At 44.4% G+C, this 17,848-nt stretch overlaps 1 pseudogene; it reads left to right on the top strand.

The window, feature by feature from the left end:
* LOC111980018 (netrin receptor UNC5C-like) overlaps positions 1-17,848 on the top strand; it is a 172,883-nt pseudogene that overhangs the window by 123,012 nt on the left and 32,023 nt on the right.

Here is a 17,848-nt window from a genome sequence, read left to right as displayed (position 1 = left end):
TATAACAACAGTACATACTAGTTTGCCATATTAACAGGGGATGGGATATTATATCTACGACTTCGTCCCACCTTCGAGATTGAGGTTTTGAACTGTTTTTTATTCTCAGACAACAGCAGGGAAGAATAATTCAAAGAGCAGCTTTGAAATGACAGCTAACTGTTCTTCAGCCTTATCTGGCGCTGCTGGCTGAAGCCCTCGTTTTAAAGCTTCTCTCCTTTCTTCCTCTCTCTCTCTCTCTCTCTCTCTCTCTCTCTCTCTCTCTCTCTCTCTCTCTCTCTCTCTCTCTCTCTCTCTTCTCTCTCTCTCTCTCTCCCTCTCTCTTTCTCCTCTCTCTTTCTTCCCTCTCTCTTTCTGTTCCTCTCTCTTTCTCTCTCTCTCTCTTCTCTCTCTCTCTCTCTCTCTCTTCTCTCCTCTCTCTCTCTCTCTCTCTCTCTCTCTCTCTCTCTCTCTCTCTCTCTCTCTCTCTATTCTTCCCCAAGTCTCTCTCTCCTCCCCAAGAAACAAGCCTCATTGCAGAAGGCATTTCTGTTCTCTTGTTTCTCTGTTAGATTGCATGGCCAGTTTGGCAGAAATATTAACCGCATAAACCCATATAGATTTAGGATCGTTCCCTGATTGATTTTAGGAAGCTTAAGAAGGGCTGAACCACTTATGTTCTGTGCTAATGACCACCTCCACCAGGTTTAGGAGAACGCGCCCATTATCTAAAAAAGCTCCCGCTTGTGGCAAATCATGATTCGGAATGGAAGCATGTTGTGCAATCTGGAACTCACCTCGCCCACTGATCTCCTCTCTGCTACACTGGTCTGGGATCAGCACTAATGAGACCCTCAGATTCCATTCCAGATTTGATCTCATTTCCTGTTTGTTTGAATTCAGTTTGAACATTGCAACAAGTGCAATCCATCTGAACAGAGTTTTACGATCAATATGTTATATATTCCAAGTCAGACGAATAACAATGTATCTTGACCCTCAATTGCTTTATGTACTCGTTCAAACTGAAACCACCTGAAGCCAACTGAAAGGGCATCTTTAAATGTATTTTATGATGGTGGCGTGACGTTGTACTTATTTCATAACCTTTATTTCTGAAATTTAGAAGGGTAGATCATTTAACTGAGCTCATATATGAAAGGATAGATGAACAAGGGGTTTCAGACCTTCTGCTGTATAACAGTAGATCTAACCGGTGCTTCTGTGGTGTTCACTTTTAAGCAGTTTGACCTGCTGTGCCTTCCTGTGTTTGTTCTATCTCTCTCTCTCTTCTCTCTGTACTCTCTCTCCTCTCTCTCTCTCTCTACTCTTCCTCTCTCTTCTCTCTCTCTCTCTCTTCTCTCTCCTCTCTTGCTCTCTTCTTGCTCCTCTCTCTCTCTCTCGCTCTCTCTCGTTGCCTCTCTACTCTGCTCTCTCTCTCTCTCTGTGCTTCTCTCTTCTCTCTTCCTCGTCTCTCTCTCGTGCTCTTCTCTCTCTCTACTCTTCTCTCTGCTCTCTCTCTCTTGCCTCTCATCGCGTCTCTCTTGCTCTCCTCTCATTCTCTCTCTCTCTCTCTTTCTCTCTCCTCTCGTCTCTCTCTCTCTCTCTCTCTTCTCTCCTCTCTCTCTTGCTCCTGCTCTCTCTCTCTCTCTTGCTCTCTCTCTCTGTCTCTTCTTCTCTGTCTCTCTCTTCTCTCTTGCTCTTCGTTCTCTCTCTTTCTCTCTCTCTCTCTCTTGCTCTCTCTCTCCTCTCTCTTCATTTCCTTCTTCTCTTCTCTCTCTCCTCTTGCTCTCTCTCTACTTCTCTCTCTCTCATTCCTCTCTCTCTTCTCCTCTCTCTCTCTCTCTCTCTTCCTTCTCTCTCTTCTCTCCCTCTTTGCTCTCTCTCTCTCGCCTCTCTCTCTCTCATTCGCCGCTTCTTCCCTCTCTCTCTCTTCTCTCTCTCTCTCTTCATCCCCTCCTCCTCCTCTCTCTCTCTCTTTCTCTCTTCTCTCTCTCTCTCCCATCTTCTCTCTCTCTCTCTCTCTCTCTCTCTCTCTCTCTCTCTCCTCTCTCCTCTCTCCTCTCTCTCATCTCTCTCTACCTGTCTTAGCTTGGTTCAGATGTTGTTAACTCCGTTCTCTGACAGATGACATTTTGTTGACATATCGATCTGCCGAAAGGGCTGACTGCAGCACAAGGGCAAAATCACTACATATTTACCTCAGGGCTTGTAAGAAATGAAGTTGTTTATTTTGTGTGATATGTGATCTGAGTGAGATAATTATATGTAGTTAGTAAAGATGATATACCGGTAGTCAACATTTACCACTAAAATAGATAGGCCTAGACCCCAATATTACCATATTTCTAATTATAGTAGTTTTGGGAATGGACGATTCTTATGCATTAAATATGAAGATACCAATGGAAAAAAATCAATTGCCTGTTATTGGTGATACAGCTGTAGAACACAGCCATATTACTATTCAGGAAGCCTCTCTGAATAAATGGCTGAAAAATAGACAATGATTTCCAGTAGGAGCACCACCCTCTCAGGTCCACAGCTCGGTGATGTCATGTTTAAAGACTAGCCTCAATAGACAGTGGGTCTATATCCTTGGTTTCCTTTAGGAAGCTAAAGCATGGTTTTACAGTGGCAACCGACTCGCTCAGCATGAATATAACTACTGTAACCAGGATGGGCCCAGAGGTCCCATCATTTAGGCCTGTACTGACGACAACCTCCCCCTGCTCTCTGTCTCCTCTGTCTGATTACATGTACACACTCGCCCCATCTATCACACCATTGATTTTACTGTCCCTCTCCATCACAAGTTCATTGTGTCTGTTTATGTATGTCGTAACCAGGTGATGGAGTGCTGCGTGTGACTGTGTGTGTTCCTGGAAACGTATGTGTCTGTCTGTGTTTAGTGTGTTTAGTGTGTTTAGTGTGTTTAGTGTGTTTAGTGTGTTTAGTGCGTTTAGTGCGTTTCGTGTGTTTCGTGTGTTTAGTGCGTTTAGTGCGTTTCGTGTGTTTCGTGTGACTGTGTGTGTTCCTGGAAACGTATGTGTCTGTGTTTAGTGCGTTTAGTGTGTTTCGTGTGTTTCGTGTGTTTAGTGTGTTTCGTGTGTTTCGTAGCTGTTCTTTCGTGTGTTTCGTGCTGTTTATGGCTTTAGTCGTTTTAGTGCGTTTAGTTCGTTTTAGGTTGTTTTCGTTGCTTTAGTGTGTTCGTGTGTTTAGTGCGTTTCGTGTGTTTAGTGCGCTTCGTGCGTTTAGTGCGTTTAGTGCGTTTAGTGTTTCGTGTGGTTTAGTGCGTTTCGTTGTTTAGTGTGTTTCGTGCGTTTAGTGCGTTAGTGTGTTTAGTGCGTTTAGTGCGTTCCGTGTGTTTAGTGCGTTTAGTGCGTTTCTGTTTAGTGCGTGTAGTGTGTTTAGTGCGTTTAGTGCGATTAGTGCATTTAGTGTGTTTCGTGCAATTTAGTGTTTTCGTTTGTTTATTGTTAGTCTTTAGTGGTGCGTTTAGTGTGTTTAGTGCGTTAGTGTTGTTTAGCTGCATTTCGTCGTAGTGTGTTTCGTGTGTTTAGTGTGTTTCGTGTGTTTAGTGCGTTTAGTGCGTCCGTGTTTTAGTTGTTTAGTTTTGTGCGTTTAGTGCGTTTAGTGTGTTCGATTTGGTGTTTCTTACGTTATCGTTTCGTGTGTTTAGTGTGTTTCGTGCGTTTCGTGCGTTTAGTGCGTTTCGTGCGTTTCGTGTGTTTCGTGTGTTTCGTGTGTTTTCTGCGTTTAGTGGTTTCGTGTGTTTCGTGCGTTTAGTGTGTTCGTGCGTTTCGTGCGTTTAGTGCTTTCGTCGTTTCGTGTGTTTCGTGTGTTCGTGTGCTTCGTGCGTTTAGTGCGTTTCGGTGTTCGTTGTTTAGTGTGTTCTGTGTTTAGTGTGTTTCGGGCGTTTCGTGCGTTTCGTGCGTTTCGTGCGTTTATGCTTTCATGTTCTGGTGTCTTCATGTGTTTAGTGTGTTTGTGATGTATGTTAAGGCCTTTTAAGCACAGTAAGTGTTCATTTTTACCACGCCACCCGTCCTCTTGTACGTCCTCTACCCTCCACCTCCATCCCTTCATCCCTCTCTTCCGCTCTCTCCTCCACCTCTAATGTGGAGGATGTGATTCCCCAGCCCAGCTGAGACAGATGCAGTACCGTTAGTTCTATGACCCTACCATTCCCCCACTGTTTATCAGCTTCTGCCTCATCTACCTCCTCCAACCATCCACCCTCCATTACTCTTCTCTCCTCTCCTCTTCCTCCTCTCCTCCTTCCTCCTCTCCTCTCCTCCCCACATCCATTCACTAGTGCTGCTGAAGCACTAACCAATGCAGCTGATGGATAACACCTCTCCCCATAGGCCCTCCTCCTCTCCTCCAACTCCTCTGCTCAGATCAAAGATATATTGTTCCCTGTGCCATCATACCTCATGCCTTCTCTGTTGCCTTGTTTGACTTTTCCTGTTGCCTTTCAATTTGATTTCACCCCCCACCCCCCCACCCTCCCAAAGGTTCCTTATATCAGAAGTCCTCTGAATTCAACAAAGACAAGATTGATTTGGGATATCCATGTGAGTTATTTGTTTTTATTTATTTATTAATTCATTTGTTGTATTTTTTCCAAACAGACATTATTGGCGGGATATATGCATGAGGTCTTTACACATCTGCATAACAAATCATCTGACGACCAAACATTGCTCCACTTGTCATATTCACAATGATGTTTTCACAATTTCTCCACAAAAGGGATTCATGATGAATTTGCATAAAGACCTTATATATACTCCTGTCAAATAAAGTGTCAACCTTATTTCCCATCACTGCCCTGTGATCTGCCATGCCTCACCCTCCCTCTTTCACTCCTCCTAGCCTCCTGTGGTCGCTGCCTCACTTTACCTCTCTGTCTCTCTGCTCTCTCTCATATAACGTCCCTTGGCTGCCTGACTATCTTTTTCACCCTGTCTGGCCTCTTACCCAAAGGCTGGTCGTGCTAATTACCCTGTTGGTGCTCATTGTCTCTAGGCTGCCAGCCTGCCACTGTCTTACGCAGTCACCAGAGATCACATCTCAGACTGAGACACAGAGTACTGCAGAAATATTACACCTCTATGTCTCTCTCTCTCTCTCTCTCTCTCTTTGTCTCTCTCTCTCTCTCTGTTGTCTCTTTTATCTCTGCGCTCTTTCTCTCGCTCGTTTTCTCCTCTCTCTCTTCTCTCTCTCTCTCTCTCTCTCTCTCTCTTCTCTCTCTCTCTCTCTCTCTCTCTCTTCTCTCTCTCTCTGTCTCGCTTTTTTCTCTCTCTCTCTCTCTCGGCTCTCTCCTTCCTGCACTCTCTCACCTGTCTCGCTCTTATATCTCTCTCTACCTTTCTCTTTCTCATTCTTTATAACTCTCCAGTCTTCACCTCTACGCAGAAAAATAAGTGTTCAATAATCCCTTTCATTTCCATTTCTTGTATTTTTCTCCCTTTCCAACAATTGCTCTTGTTCAAAGGGATGTATTAATCTAAGTGATACATTTATATACGCACACTTAGTAGGTTGCTGCCTTTATCATCAAAGCGTGGATAGGAGATTGTTCGACGAAGGGGATGTATGTTAAATAACTGCAGGGGAGCTTGGCAGAGGGAGCGCAGTGAAATTACATTTTCTGACTTTCATAATATGGCTCTGGCTGCTTTGAGTAGAGATTAGTGGCCTAACGTATGGATCTAAGGAGAATCTGCTGTTTTTAACTTGACGTCTATGTTAAGGCCTGCTAGACTTGGGGTGTACTGAGGGCCTCGTAGGGTGAGCTGATTGGGGTTGAAAATGCCTTCGTACTGCAATTATCACACAACATCTGGCAGTGGTCTGCAGTGCTATGCATACATTCATAAATCTTCAAGCAAAGTAACGTTATCTGTTATTGTAGTGTGGTGTGAATTAATCCTAGTGTTCTTATGGCTCAGTGCAGTTATGTCAAATACATAACCTTCCTAACTATTGATTTCTTAGTATTTTTTTAGTAATTTTTTGTACTTTTTACCCCTTTTACTCCACAATTTCGTGATATCCAATTGGTAGTTACAGTCTTGTCTCATCACTGCAACTCCCGGACGGACTCGGGAAAGGCGACGGTCGAGAGCCATGCGTCCTACGAAACACGACCTCACCAACCCGCACTGCTTCTTGAAACACTGCTCGCTTAACCCGGAAGCCAGCCGCACCAATGTGTCGGAGGAAGCCAGCCGCACCAATGTGTCGGAGGAAACACCGTACAACTGGCAACCGAAGTCAGCCTGCATGTGCCCGGCCTGCCACAAGGAGTCACTAGAGCCCGATGGGACAAGGACATCCCGGCCCGCCAAACCCTCCCCTAACCCGGACGACGCTGGGCCAATTGTGCACCGCCTCCCGGTTGCGGCCGGCTGTGACACAGCCTGGGATCGAACCCGCGTCTGTAATGTCGCCTCTAGCACTGCGATGCAGTGCCTTAAACCGCTGCTCTACTCGGGAGGCACCTAACCCTTGATTTCAATTGTGAATTGCCACATGAAGCTTAAGTGTTCCCCTTGAAATAGCGTAAGAGCAATTGTTCATTTATCGTCCTGTAGAGAAAGGCTCTGTGAGTTTTCTGTCTGATGTGAGGTCAGAGTGGGGGTCAGGACTACTCTTCTCCGGGGCAGGGCTGCGTTCAGCAGATTAAGGTGTTGGCTCACCATCATTACACTGTGTGTATGTGTGAGGGTCAGTGGGCAGCACTGCTTGATCCTGATGCTGATTAGTGCCTTTTAACACAGAGCTTGTCTGAACAAACGGCCAACTGGCGGAGGATGATACTAAAACAGAGACAATACTCAACAGTAGACTGCATGATACAATGATACTGTAGATAACAGTGAAATCCTATATGCTATGACAGAAATGCATAGTGCACATAAATATCATGGCAAGAAAAAAAACCTACAGCACATTATTTCCATTTGCTGTACTTTTCCGTTCTCCCACACATCTCCTGTAGTCTAAGTACTCCCTCTTGCCCCCCCATCCTTCCTCCCCCATGTGACATTAGAAGACACAGATTGAGTACCATCTGCATCACTTAAAGACAACAGGACGCAAATGGTCCAACGTTCACACCAGTTAGTAATTTATGGCTGTGGGGCTGGATCGGTGGTTAATACTGCCATCTACTGGTACACCATTGATCAACACCATTTGGAATAACTTGTTCAATCATATGAAACCATCAATGGCCCTTTTCTCTGAGCCATTGTACAATGATGTTCTCTTTAGACTATAGGTGATGTATCAACTCCCATCTATTAGTCTTGATTTCTCCCTGATGACACATGGCTTGAAATCCTTTGTTCTTGTTACGTTTTTACTCAACCTGTCTTTACTCTCTCTTTCACTGTCTTTACTCTCTCTTTCACTGTCTTTACTCTCTCTTTCACTGTCTTTACTCTCTCTAATTTATACCCTGTCATGGTACCTCTCTTTTTCACTGTCTGTCTCTCTCTATCACCTTGTCGAATACTCTCTACCTTCACTCTTCTTATTATCTAACTCTCCCCTACGTGCTCTGTCTCTCTGAAATACATCCTCTCTAACTCTCCTTTACTCTCAACTCCCCCACTGTCATATTACTAGACTCAACTATCAGACCATCTCTCTAACGAAAGGCATCTCTTTCCCTCTCCACCACCTCTCTCTGCTCTCTCTTCTGCTCATACTCTCCTACTCTCTCTCTACCTCCTCTCTCTCATCTCTCTCTCTGATCTCTCTCAATCTCTACTCACGTCTCCATCTCTCTCTATACGCTCGAAAATTCGAAATATCCAGCATATTCAATTCATATTATCTGAAAATCAAATTGGCATAGGACTAAACCGTAACAAACCTATGATGAACCACTAGATGATTGCCAGAAGACATCTATTACAAATGTAAAGATCTAAGACCCAAGAATCAATAAACAGAGCAATGTAGAACCCAAAACGGAAAGACAACAGCAGTAACAACAATACACCCAAAAAATGGTTTCAAAAATAACCATACACTTTCAACATAACAATAAAGGCATTACAGTAAAGACATGTGCAGGTGGATTGGTCTGTCAGACACTGTCCCTAACTTATGGGCAGGCAGCAATGTTATGCGCTGCCAACCCACGAGCTTCCTGCGTCCTCCCCCAAACAGGACGGCTAGCCTATCCTCATCAGAGAGGTAATCTTTTTTTTGAAACCTAAATAAGGATAGTTTCAAATTTTGGAAAAATGACACTCTCTAACTGTTTTATATTTTTGACATTTTGTCACCAGCTAGTAATATCGCAGACTCCGTCTCAGGTTTTTCTGCTGTTGTGCAGTGGGGTTGCACAGCCTTCCCTCTACAGGGAGCCAGGTTTTCCTTCTGAGTCTACCCTTCTCCCAATTGGGCAAGGCTGTTGCTCACTCGGAGCCTGTTAACATTTGTTCAAGGTTTTCTAAGTCGGGTTTGATCAGTCAAGTACAAGTAACCATGGTCAAAGGGTCTCTCTCGGAGTCTCTCTCTCTCTCTCTCCTCTCTCTCCTCTCTCTCGTCTGCTCTCTCTCTCTCCTGTCTCGCTCTCGCTCTCGCTCTCTTCACTGTTTCTCACTCTGCTCTCGTCTCTCATCTCTCTCTCTCTCTCTTCTCCTCTCTACTCTCTCTCCATCTATCCTCATCGTCCTCTCTCTCCTCTCAACCCCCTCTCTCGTCTCCCTCTCTCTCCTCTCTCTCTCTCTCACGTCTATTTACTCTCCTCCCCACGTCCTTCCTCCACATGTACCCATCATCTCTCCCTCTCTCTCTCTCCTCTCAACCAAAATATAACAAATCTGTCCCCTCTTCGTCTGGGCGCTGCGTTCGCTCTTAGTCTCGCTTTCTCATCTCTCTGCGCTACCCAGGATCTCGTCGCCTCTCTCTCTTCTTCTCTGCTCTCTCTCTCTCTCTCTCTCTCTCTCTCTAACTCTCTCTCTCTCTCTCTCTCTCTCTCTCTCTCTTCTCGTCTCCTCTTCTCTCTCTCTCTCTCTCTCTCCCTCTCTTCTTCTCTCTCTCTCTCTCTCTCTCTTCTCTCTCTCTCTCTCTCTCTCTCTCTCTTCTTCTCTCTCTCTCTCTCTTCTCCTCTCTCTCCTCTCTCTCTCTTCTCTCTCTCTCTCTCTCTCGTCTCTACTCTCTCTCTCTCTCTCTCTCTCTCTCCTCTCTCTCTCTCTTCTCTCTCTCTCTCTCTCTCCTCCTGCTCTCTCTACTCTCCTTCACTGTCTTTACTCTCTCATTTCACTGCATCTGGTCTTGTCTGTCTGTAAATGTCTGTCTCTCTCCTCTCTCCTCCACTGTTCTTCTCCCTCTCTGTCTCGCCTCTCACACTCCCCTCCCACACACCACTTTGCCAGCTTGCGTTTAGACACCCTCTAAAAAGAAAGCTCTACTATTATTTTCACTTGCAGTTCTCTTGACAGTGAGGCCATTCTTCACAATTTTAACATAACGGCTTTAGACGGCATGTTTCAACTGCTTATTCATCCATCTCCCGAAACTTGTCCCACTTTAATTATTAGGCATTAACAGGGCCTGGGTTCCTTACACGCAGACCAACTAGAACGAACAGACCAATAACTAAGGCCTATAAATCACCATTCTCAGCTGGAAAATCCGGACAGAAAGGAAGAAACGATCTGGAGGGAAAGAATGAAAAGAGCCAGACATGTGAAAACGGCGGGTTGTTTCTAGCATTTTCTTATCAGAAAAAACGACCCCAGAACAAAGCCAGGAGAACATGAAGCAGGTCGGGAGACAATGGAGAGAGACAGAGGGATAAAGAGACATAACCAAAATGTATATATGTGGTCCCAGTCAGGTGACCTCTGCTAATCTATACAGCAGCACTGTTATACGAATATCACCCAATCTTTACGAAGATGGATCATTTGATGCAGGTCATAGTCTCCAGGAGCCATAAATATCTCAGGCTTAAGATCCCTGGCTAGATCCTAGGCTAGATTTACCAGAATAGGACTAACAGACAAAAAAAAAACAGATACCAAGGCTGATAAGGCATAACGTTCTAGGTTAGGATCGACCAGGCTAGTTCCAGGCTAGATCCAAGCTTTAGATTCCCCCGGCTAGATCCATAAGTAGTTCACAGGCTAGATCCAGGCTAGATACCAGAGCTAGATACAGGGCTCGATCACAGTCTAGTTTCGCAGGCTAAGTTCCAGGCTAGTTTCATGCATATTATCCACGGCAAGTTCCAGGCTACGATACAGGCAAGTGTCTAGGTCATTGTTCCAGGCTAGTTCGATCCAAGGCTAGACCCAGCTTAGTTCAGGGCTGAGCTTCCAGGCTGATCCAGGCTCAGTTTCCAGGCTAGTCCAGGGCCTAGATTCAGGCTCAAGTTCCAGCGCTAGAGTATAACAGGCTAGTGTCCAGGCTAGTTCCAGGCTAAATTCCAGTGAATAGTTTCCATCCTACGCCTCAATTATCCTTGTATAAACCTTCAAGCTTCCAGATGCTCCATTGGCCTGCTATGTTCCTGAGTACTGTCGCATAACCTGATTAGAGTAATGGTAATGCGCATACCCAGGTACGGGGAATTGCATACATGCATGTCAACTCAATTACCCCTCTCCTCCCTTTCCTTGCTTCTCTCTCTAACCTTAACTACATCTCTCTCTCTCTCTCGTCTCTTCTCCCTTTCTCTCACACTACCTTCCCCCTTCCTTACCTCCACGTCTCTCTCTCTCTCTCTCATCCTGCTCTTCATCTCTCTCTCTCATCTCACTCTGCTCTCTTCTCTCTCTCTTACTCTCATCTCTCTCTATTCTTCTCTTTCGGCTGCCGTCTATCTTCTCCTCTCGCTCTTTTCATACATGGGCTCGCTCCGTTCTCTGACCCAGCGTCTCTGTCTTGTCTATATCTACTTATCTCCATCTCTCTCTCACACACCACATGATCTTCACCCTCACTCATTGCGTCTACTTGGCTTCTCCGCTTTTCTGCTCTGTCTTCTTCTCTCTCTTCTCTCTCTCGTCTCCTCTCTCTCGTCTCCTCTCATCTCTCTTCTGCCTCTCTCTCTCTCTTCTCATCTCTTCTCTCTAGTCCTCTCTTCTCTCTCTCTCTCTCCTTCTCTCTATCCTCTCTCTCTCTTCCTCTTCTCTCTCTGCTCTTGCTCTCTGCCTCGCTCTTTCTCCTCTCTGTCTTTCTCTCTCTCTCCCTCTCTCTCCTCAACCACACCCCAATTATACTTCGCCCCTCTCTATCTCTCTGGCGTCGCTTATCCTCTAGTCTTGCCTTTGCTCTCTACTCTGGCTCGGTTATCTCTCACGCTCTGCACATTTCTCTCTCCTCTGGCTTCTCTCTTCATGTCATCTCTCTCTCTTTCTCCGCTGAGCTAAATGTGTATCTCTTTCTCTCTTCTTCTCTTCTCTCTTCTCTAACTTCTCTGCGCTAACGATGTCTACTCTATCTCTCTCTCTCTCCTCTCTCTTCTCGTCTCTCTCTTCTCTCCTCTCTCTCTCTCGTCTCTCTCTCCGCTTACCTCTCTTCTCTCTCTTCTCTCTCTCTTTCTCTCTCATCTCTCCTCCTCTCTACCTCTCTCTCTCTCTCTCTCTCTATCTCTCTGACTGTAAATTGTCATCTGACCCAAACTACACTGGCACATTAAACTCTCATTATCGGGACATTGGACCAGCCCAACATTACAGTAGCTTAGTTACAGTACAGGTTTGACATTTCACTATGTCCTTGAACATTCCAATATATCAAATTCAACCTTTGTGTTATGATATACCTTAATATATCAATAATGACATGGTCATGCACAGTGCATAAACTTCAACCACACCCACACGTCTTTTTATAGAAGTGTGTATGATGCAAAGGTGGAATTCTACATAGGAGACCAGAATTAATTCATAATAATGTGGATTAGTGTCTGACGTTATTAAATACTCAATCTATAAGCAGGATATTGTGCTCCTGATACTGTCTTAGTTAGGACTGATAACACCACTGCCTATCACATGTGATTAATGTAGTTAATATGTTTGATTACATATCTAAATCAACTTTCCCGCAGAGAGCTTTGAGCACTCTTTCAAAGTCAAATCTCTCTCTCTCCTTCTCTCCCCCCAGCTGCCCCCAGTACAGATGATGTGGCACTGTACGTAGGCGTCGTCATCGCTGTGATCATGTGTCTGGTCATCTCCGTCATTGTGGCGCTGTTCGTCTACAGGAAGCACCATCGCGACTTTGACTCTGATATCATAGACACATCGGCCCTCAACGGGGGTTTCCAGCCCGTCAACATCAAGACGGCTCGAACAGGTGGGTCGGAGATGTGTCTGTGTCTGTGTTTCTGTGAGTGTGTGTGTTTATGTGTGTTTATGTGTGTGTGAGGGGTGTCTTTTTGTATCAGAATAACAGGTGATAAGTAGCTGTTACACAACCTCCCTATCTATCTGTATTTTCAAGTGTAATTCAATTTGGGCAGGAGAGGATTGGTTTATATAGCAGCCTAAACCTGGCTGATAGAAAGAGAGAGATAAAAATAGAGTCCAAGAAAGACATTAGTCCACACTACAGGTGCTGTGTTTACCCCTCTGTGCCTTGGTGTCATCCCTCATCTACAGAGGCCCAACCCCAGCCAGACAGGTAAAAACACTGCATGTTGACAACGACACGTCGATAAACAATGTTGATATAGAATCTAAATAGGCTCACAATTCAAACGCACCACTAGCTATTTACCATACTGACTGTATATACATGTTTACCATTTCTCTTACACTGTGTATGGTAGAGAAGATGAGGAGAAGATGAGGAGGAGGTGTGTGAGGACCCAGAGTGTGACTGTTACTGTCCCCACCCCGCCCACTCAGCACAAATCATCACTATTCATGTGTGTACCTGTTAGGTAAACTGCTATATAATGAAGCCATCTGTTCCTTATGAAACACTGTGCTGCAGAGCGATAGTTAAGGTTGGAGCACTGAGTAACAGGACTCTTCACACTGTTTATGTGTAGAGTTGTTGAGTAAACAAATAACTCAATACAGTTTAGTAGAGTTTAAGCAGGACATAGCTGACACCAGCCGTGTCAACCCACAAAAAAAGCTACCTAAAAGCAACAACAAAAAAAGATGGCCTTAAGAACTTATCTAAAGCCTATTAACAGCTCAATACTGACTGGTCCTGATGGTGTATTGGTCGAGTTTGATTGAACTGCACCTCTACTTAGACGATACAGTAGTCTTACCACTGACATCACCATTGTCCTCTCCTGTCCCCAGCTGACCTTCTGACAACACCCCCTGACCTGACCTCTGCTGCGGCCATGTACCGCGGTCCGGTCTACGCCCTCCATGACGTCGCAGACAAGATTCCCATGACCAACTCCCCCCTCTTGGACCCCCTGCCCAACCTGAAGATCAAGGTGTACAACTCCTCTGGTCTGGTAACCCCTTCAGAGGACCTGTCTGAATTCTCCTCCAAGCTGTCCCCTAAGCTGCCCCACTGCCTGCTGGATGGGGACACCATGGGGAGGAGGACCCAGACCCAGACCCTGCTCCGTACCGGCACCAGGGACCCCTCCTGTACCGCTCTGGGCTCCTTCAACTCCATGGGTGGACACCTCATTGTCCCCAACTCAGGTATGAGTCTTTATGGTACAGTAATTGGTCTATAGTATTTTTTAATTTGTTATTTTACCACCTTTTTCTCCCCAATTTTGATCTTGTCTCATCGCTGCAACTTCCCAACGGGCTCGGGAGACCAAGGTCGAGTCATGTGTCCTCCGCAACATGACATGCCAAATCACGCTTCTTAACATCCGCCCTCTTAATCTGGAAACCAGCCTCACCAATCTGTCAGAGGAAACACTGTTCACCTGGCGACAGAGGTCAGCCTGCAGGCGCCCGGCCCGCCACAAGGAGTTGCTAGAGCGATGAGCCAAGTTAAGCCCCCCCGGCCAAACTCCCGATCACGGCCGGTTGTGATACAGCCCGGGACTGACCATCCATAATATCACAATTATAGTTTTAAACATGTTTTGAGGCTATACAGTGTTTGTGTACATTTACATTATTTAGAAACATTGGAGTTAAACAAGCTTATATTTTGGGTTTTGATGAGGTACAACAGTTGAACCAATGTCACGCCCTGACCATAGAGAGCTTTTTATTCTCTATGTTGGTTAGGTTGGGGTGTGACTAGGGTGGGTTATCTAGGTGAATATATATATCTATGTTGTGGTTCCCAATCAGAGGCAGCTGTTTATCGTTGTCTCTGATTGGGGATCATATTTAGGCAGCCGTTTCCCCATTGTGCTTTGTGGGATCTTGACTATGTATAGTTGCCTGCGAGCACTATCGTAGCCTCATGTTTCGTTTTGCGATTTATTGTTTTCTTTGAGTTTAACTTAAAAAAAAAGAGGATGAAACCATACCACGCTGCATCTTGGTCCACTCATTATAACGATCGTGACAACCAATCTCTTGGGGCCTTTATAAGTAATGTTCTTCAAGAATCAATGGGTATATACAGTATCATCGATTTATAAGTACAAAAATATGGTATTTGGTATTTTATTAGGATCCCCATTAGCTGTTCCAAGAGCAGCAGCTACTCTTCTTGGGGTCCACACAAAGCATGAAACATAATACAGAATGACATAATACAGAACATCATTAGACAAGAATCAAATCAAGTTTATTTTATATAGCCCTTCGTACATCAGCTAATATCTCGAAGTGCTGTACAGAAACCCAGCCTAAAACCCCAAACAGCAAGCATGAGGTGTAGAGCACGGCGGCTAGGAAAAACTCCCTAGAAAGGCCAAAACCTAGGAAGAAACCTAGAGAGGAACCAGGCTATGAGGGGTGCCAGTCCTCTTCTGGCTGTGCCAGGTGGAGATTATAACAGAACATGGCCAAGATGTTCAAATGTTCATAAATGACCAGCATGGTCAAATAATAATCAGGAGTAAATGTCAGTTGGCTTTTCATAGGCGATCATTAAGAGTATCTCTACCGCTCCTGCTGTCTCTAGAGAGTTGAAAACAGCAGGTCTGGGACAGGTAGCACGTCCGGTGGACAGGTCAGGGTTCCATAGCCGCAGGCAGAACAGTTGAAACTGGAACAGCTCCAAGACAGAACTACATACATAAAAAAAAAAGGCACATGTATTCTACATATCAATGCATACACACAAACTATCTAGGTCAAATAGGGGAGAGACGTTGTGCCGTGAGGTGTTGCTTTATCTGTTTTTTGAAACCAGGTTTGCTGTTTATTTGAGCAATATGAGATGGAAGTTCCATGCGATAAGGGCTCTATATAATACTGTACGCTTTGTTGAATTTGTTCTGGATTTGGGGACTGTGAAAAGACCCCTGGTGGCATGTCTGGTGGGGTAGTGTGTGTGTCAGAGCTGTGTGTAAGTTGACTATGCAAACAATTTAGGATTTCCAACACATTAATGTTTCTTACAAAAATAAGAAGTGATGCAGTCAGTCTCTCCTCACCTCTTAGCCAAGAGAGACTGGCATGCATAGTATTTATATCAGCCCTCTGATTACAATGAAGAGCAAAACATGCCGTTGTGTTCTAGAGCCTGCAGAACTTGCTTTTTTGGAGTGTGGTGTCAAAAAAGCAGAGCATCTCTTTATTACGGACAGACCTCTCCCCATCTTTACAACCATTAAATCTATATGTTTTGACCATGACAGTTTATAATCTAAGGTAACACCAAGTAATTTAGTCTCCTCAACTTCTTCAACAGCCACACCATTCATTACCAGATTCAGCTGAGGTCTAGAACTTAAGGAATGATTTGTACCAAATACAATGCTCTTAGTTTAAGAGATGTTCAGGACCAGTTTATTACTGCCCACCCATTCCAAAACAAACTTAACTCTTTGTTAAGGGTATCAGTGACTTTATTAGCTGTGGTTGCTGATGCGTATATGGTTGAATCATCAGCATACATGGACACACATGCTTTGTTTATTGCCAGGGGCAGGTCATTGGTAAAAATAGAAAAGAGTAGAGGGTCTAGAGAGCTGCCCTGCGGTACACCACACTTTACATGTTTGACATTAGAGACGCTTCCATTAAAGAAAACCCTTTGAGTTCTATTAGATAGATAGCTCTGAATCCATGATATGGCATAGGTTGAAAAGCCATAACACATAAGTTATGGTCAATAATATCAAAGGCTGCACAGAAATCTAATAGTACTGCTCCCACAATCTTCTTATTATCAATTTCTTTCAACCAATCATCAGTCAGTTGTGTCAGTGCAGTACATGTTGAGTGCCCTTCTCTATAAGCACTCTGAAAGTCTGTTGTTAATTTGTTTAAAGAGAAATAGCATTTTGTTTGGCCAAACACAATTTTTTGCTAAGAGCTGTCAGCAAGCTTATACAGTATGTCTGCTGTTAGAACCAGGAAAGGCCACTACCACTCTTGGGTATTTATTTAAACTTTATTTAACTAGACAAGTCAGTTAAGAACACATTTTTATTTACAATGACGGCCTTCCCCGGCCAAACCCAGACAACGCTGGGACTCTCAATCCTGGCCGGATGTGATACAGCCTGGATTCAAACCATGGACTGTAGTGACGCCTCGTGCACTGAGATGCAATGCCTTAGACCGCTGCGCCACTCCGGTAGCGGATTGACTCTGGCTTCCCTCCAGGTCTGAGGAGCAACACTTTCCTTTAGGCTCAGATTAAAGATATGACAGATAGGAGTGGCTATAGAGTCAGCTACCATCCTCAGTAGCTTTCCATCTAAGTTGTCAATGCCAGGAGGGTTGTCATTATGAACGATAACAATACATTTTCCACCTCTCCCACACTATCTTTACAAAATTCAAACTTGCAATTATTTTCTTTCATAATATTGTTTTTTTTGCATGAAAAACTGTTCGTTGTTGGCATATCCAGCCTAAGTTTGCCCACTTTCCCAATGAAGTAATCATTAAAATATTTGGCAACATCAAATGGTTTTGTGATGAATAAGCCATCTGATATGGTGAAAGATGGAGTTGAATTTGTCTATCTGCCCATAATTTCATTTAAAGTACTCCAAAGTTATATCATTGATCGTGGCTTCATAATACAGTTTCTTCTTCTTTTTGTTGAGTTTAGTCACATAGTTTCTCAATTTGCAGTAAGTCAGCCAGTCAGATATGCAGCCAGACTTATTAGCCACTCCTTTTGCCCCATCTCTTTCAACCATACAGTTTTAAAATTCCTCATCAATCCACGGAGCCTTAACAGTTCTAACAGTCAGTTTTTTAACAGGTGCATGTTTATCAATAATTGGAAGAAGCAATTTCATAAATTCATCAAGTGCAGCGTCTGGATGCTCCTCGTTAATCACATCAAACAATAAAATAAAACTCAAACACAAACTCTTGGGGTGGCAGGGCCGGTACTTAATGGACACTTATTCACTCTCTGTACACGCAGAGGGTAACTCCTAGTTTTCAGACTTTTGATGTCAGTGTAGGGCTGCTTCACGCCATCTTAAATGAGAACTCGACATGTTTGAACTATCAACTCCAACTTACATGGAGGATGCTCTTAGTTATTTGCAGAGACTGTTTGGGCCAGACTTTGGACGAGCAAAGATGGTTATTTCAGCTGACGTCTCCTTTGGGACATTTTCCACACCATTGGCTGGGATCTTCCAATAACCGCTGGACTCTTAATTCTTTTTCTATTTTTGTTTATAAAGAGGTTATCAAGGATGACTTTATTAGCTGTGGGTGGTTGCTGATGCGTATATGGTTGAATCATCAGCATACATGGACACACATGCTTTGTTTATTGCCAGGGGCAAGGTCAT

This window comes from Salvelinus sp. IW2-2015, linkage group LG20 (assembly GCF_002910315.2).
Source record: "Salvelinus sp. IW2-2015 linkage group LG20, ASM291031v2, whole genome shotgun sequence".
Lineage (NCBI taxonomy): Eukaryota > Metazoa > Chordata > Actinopteri > Salmoniformes > Salmonidae > Salvelinus > Salvelinus sp. IW2-2015.
This window is presented reverse-complemented; position numbering and strand designations above follow the sequence as displayed.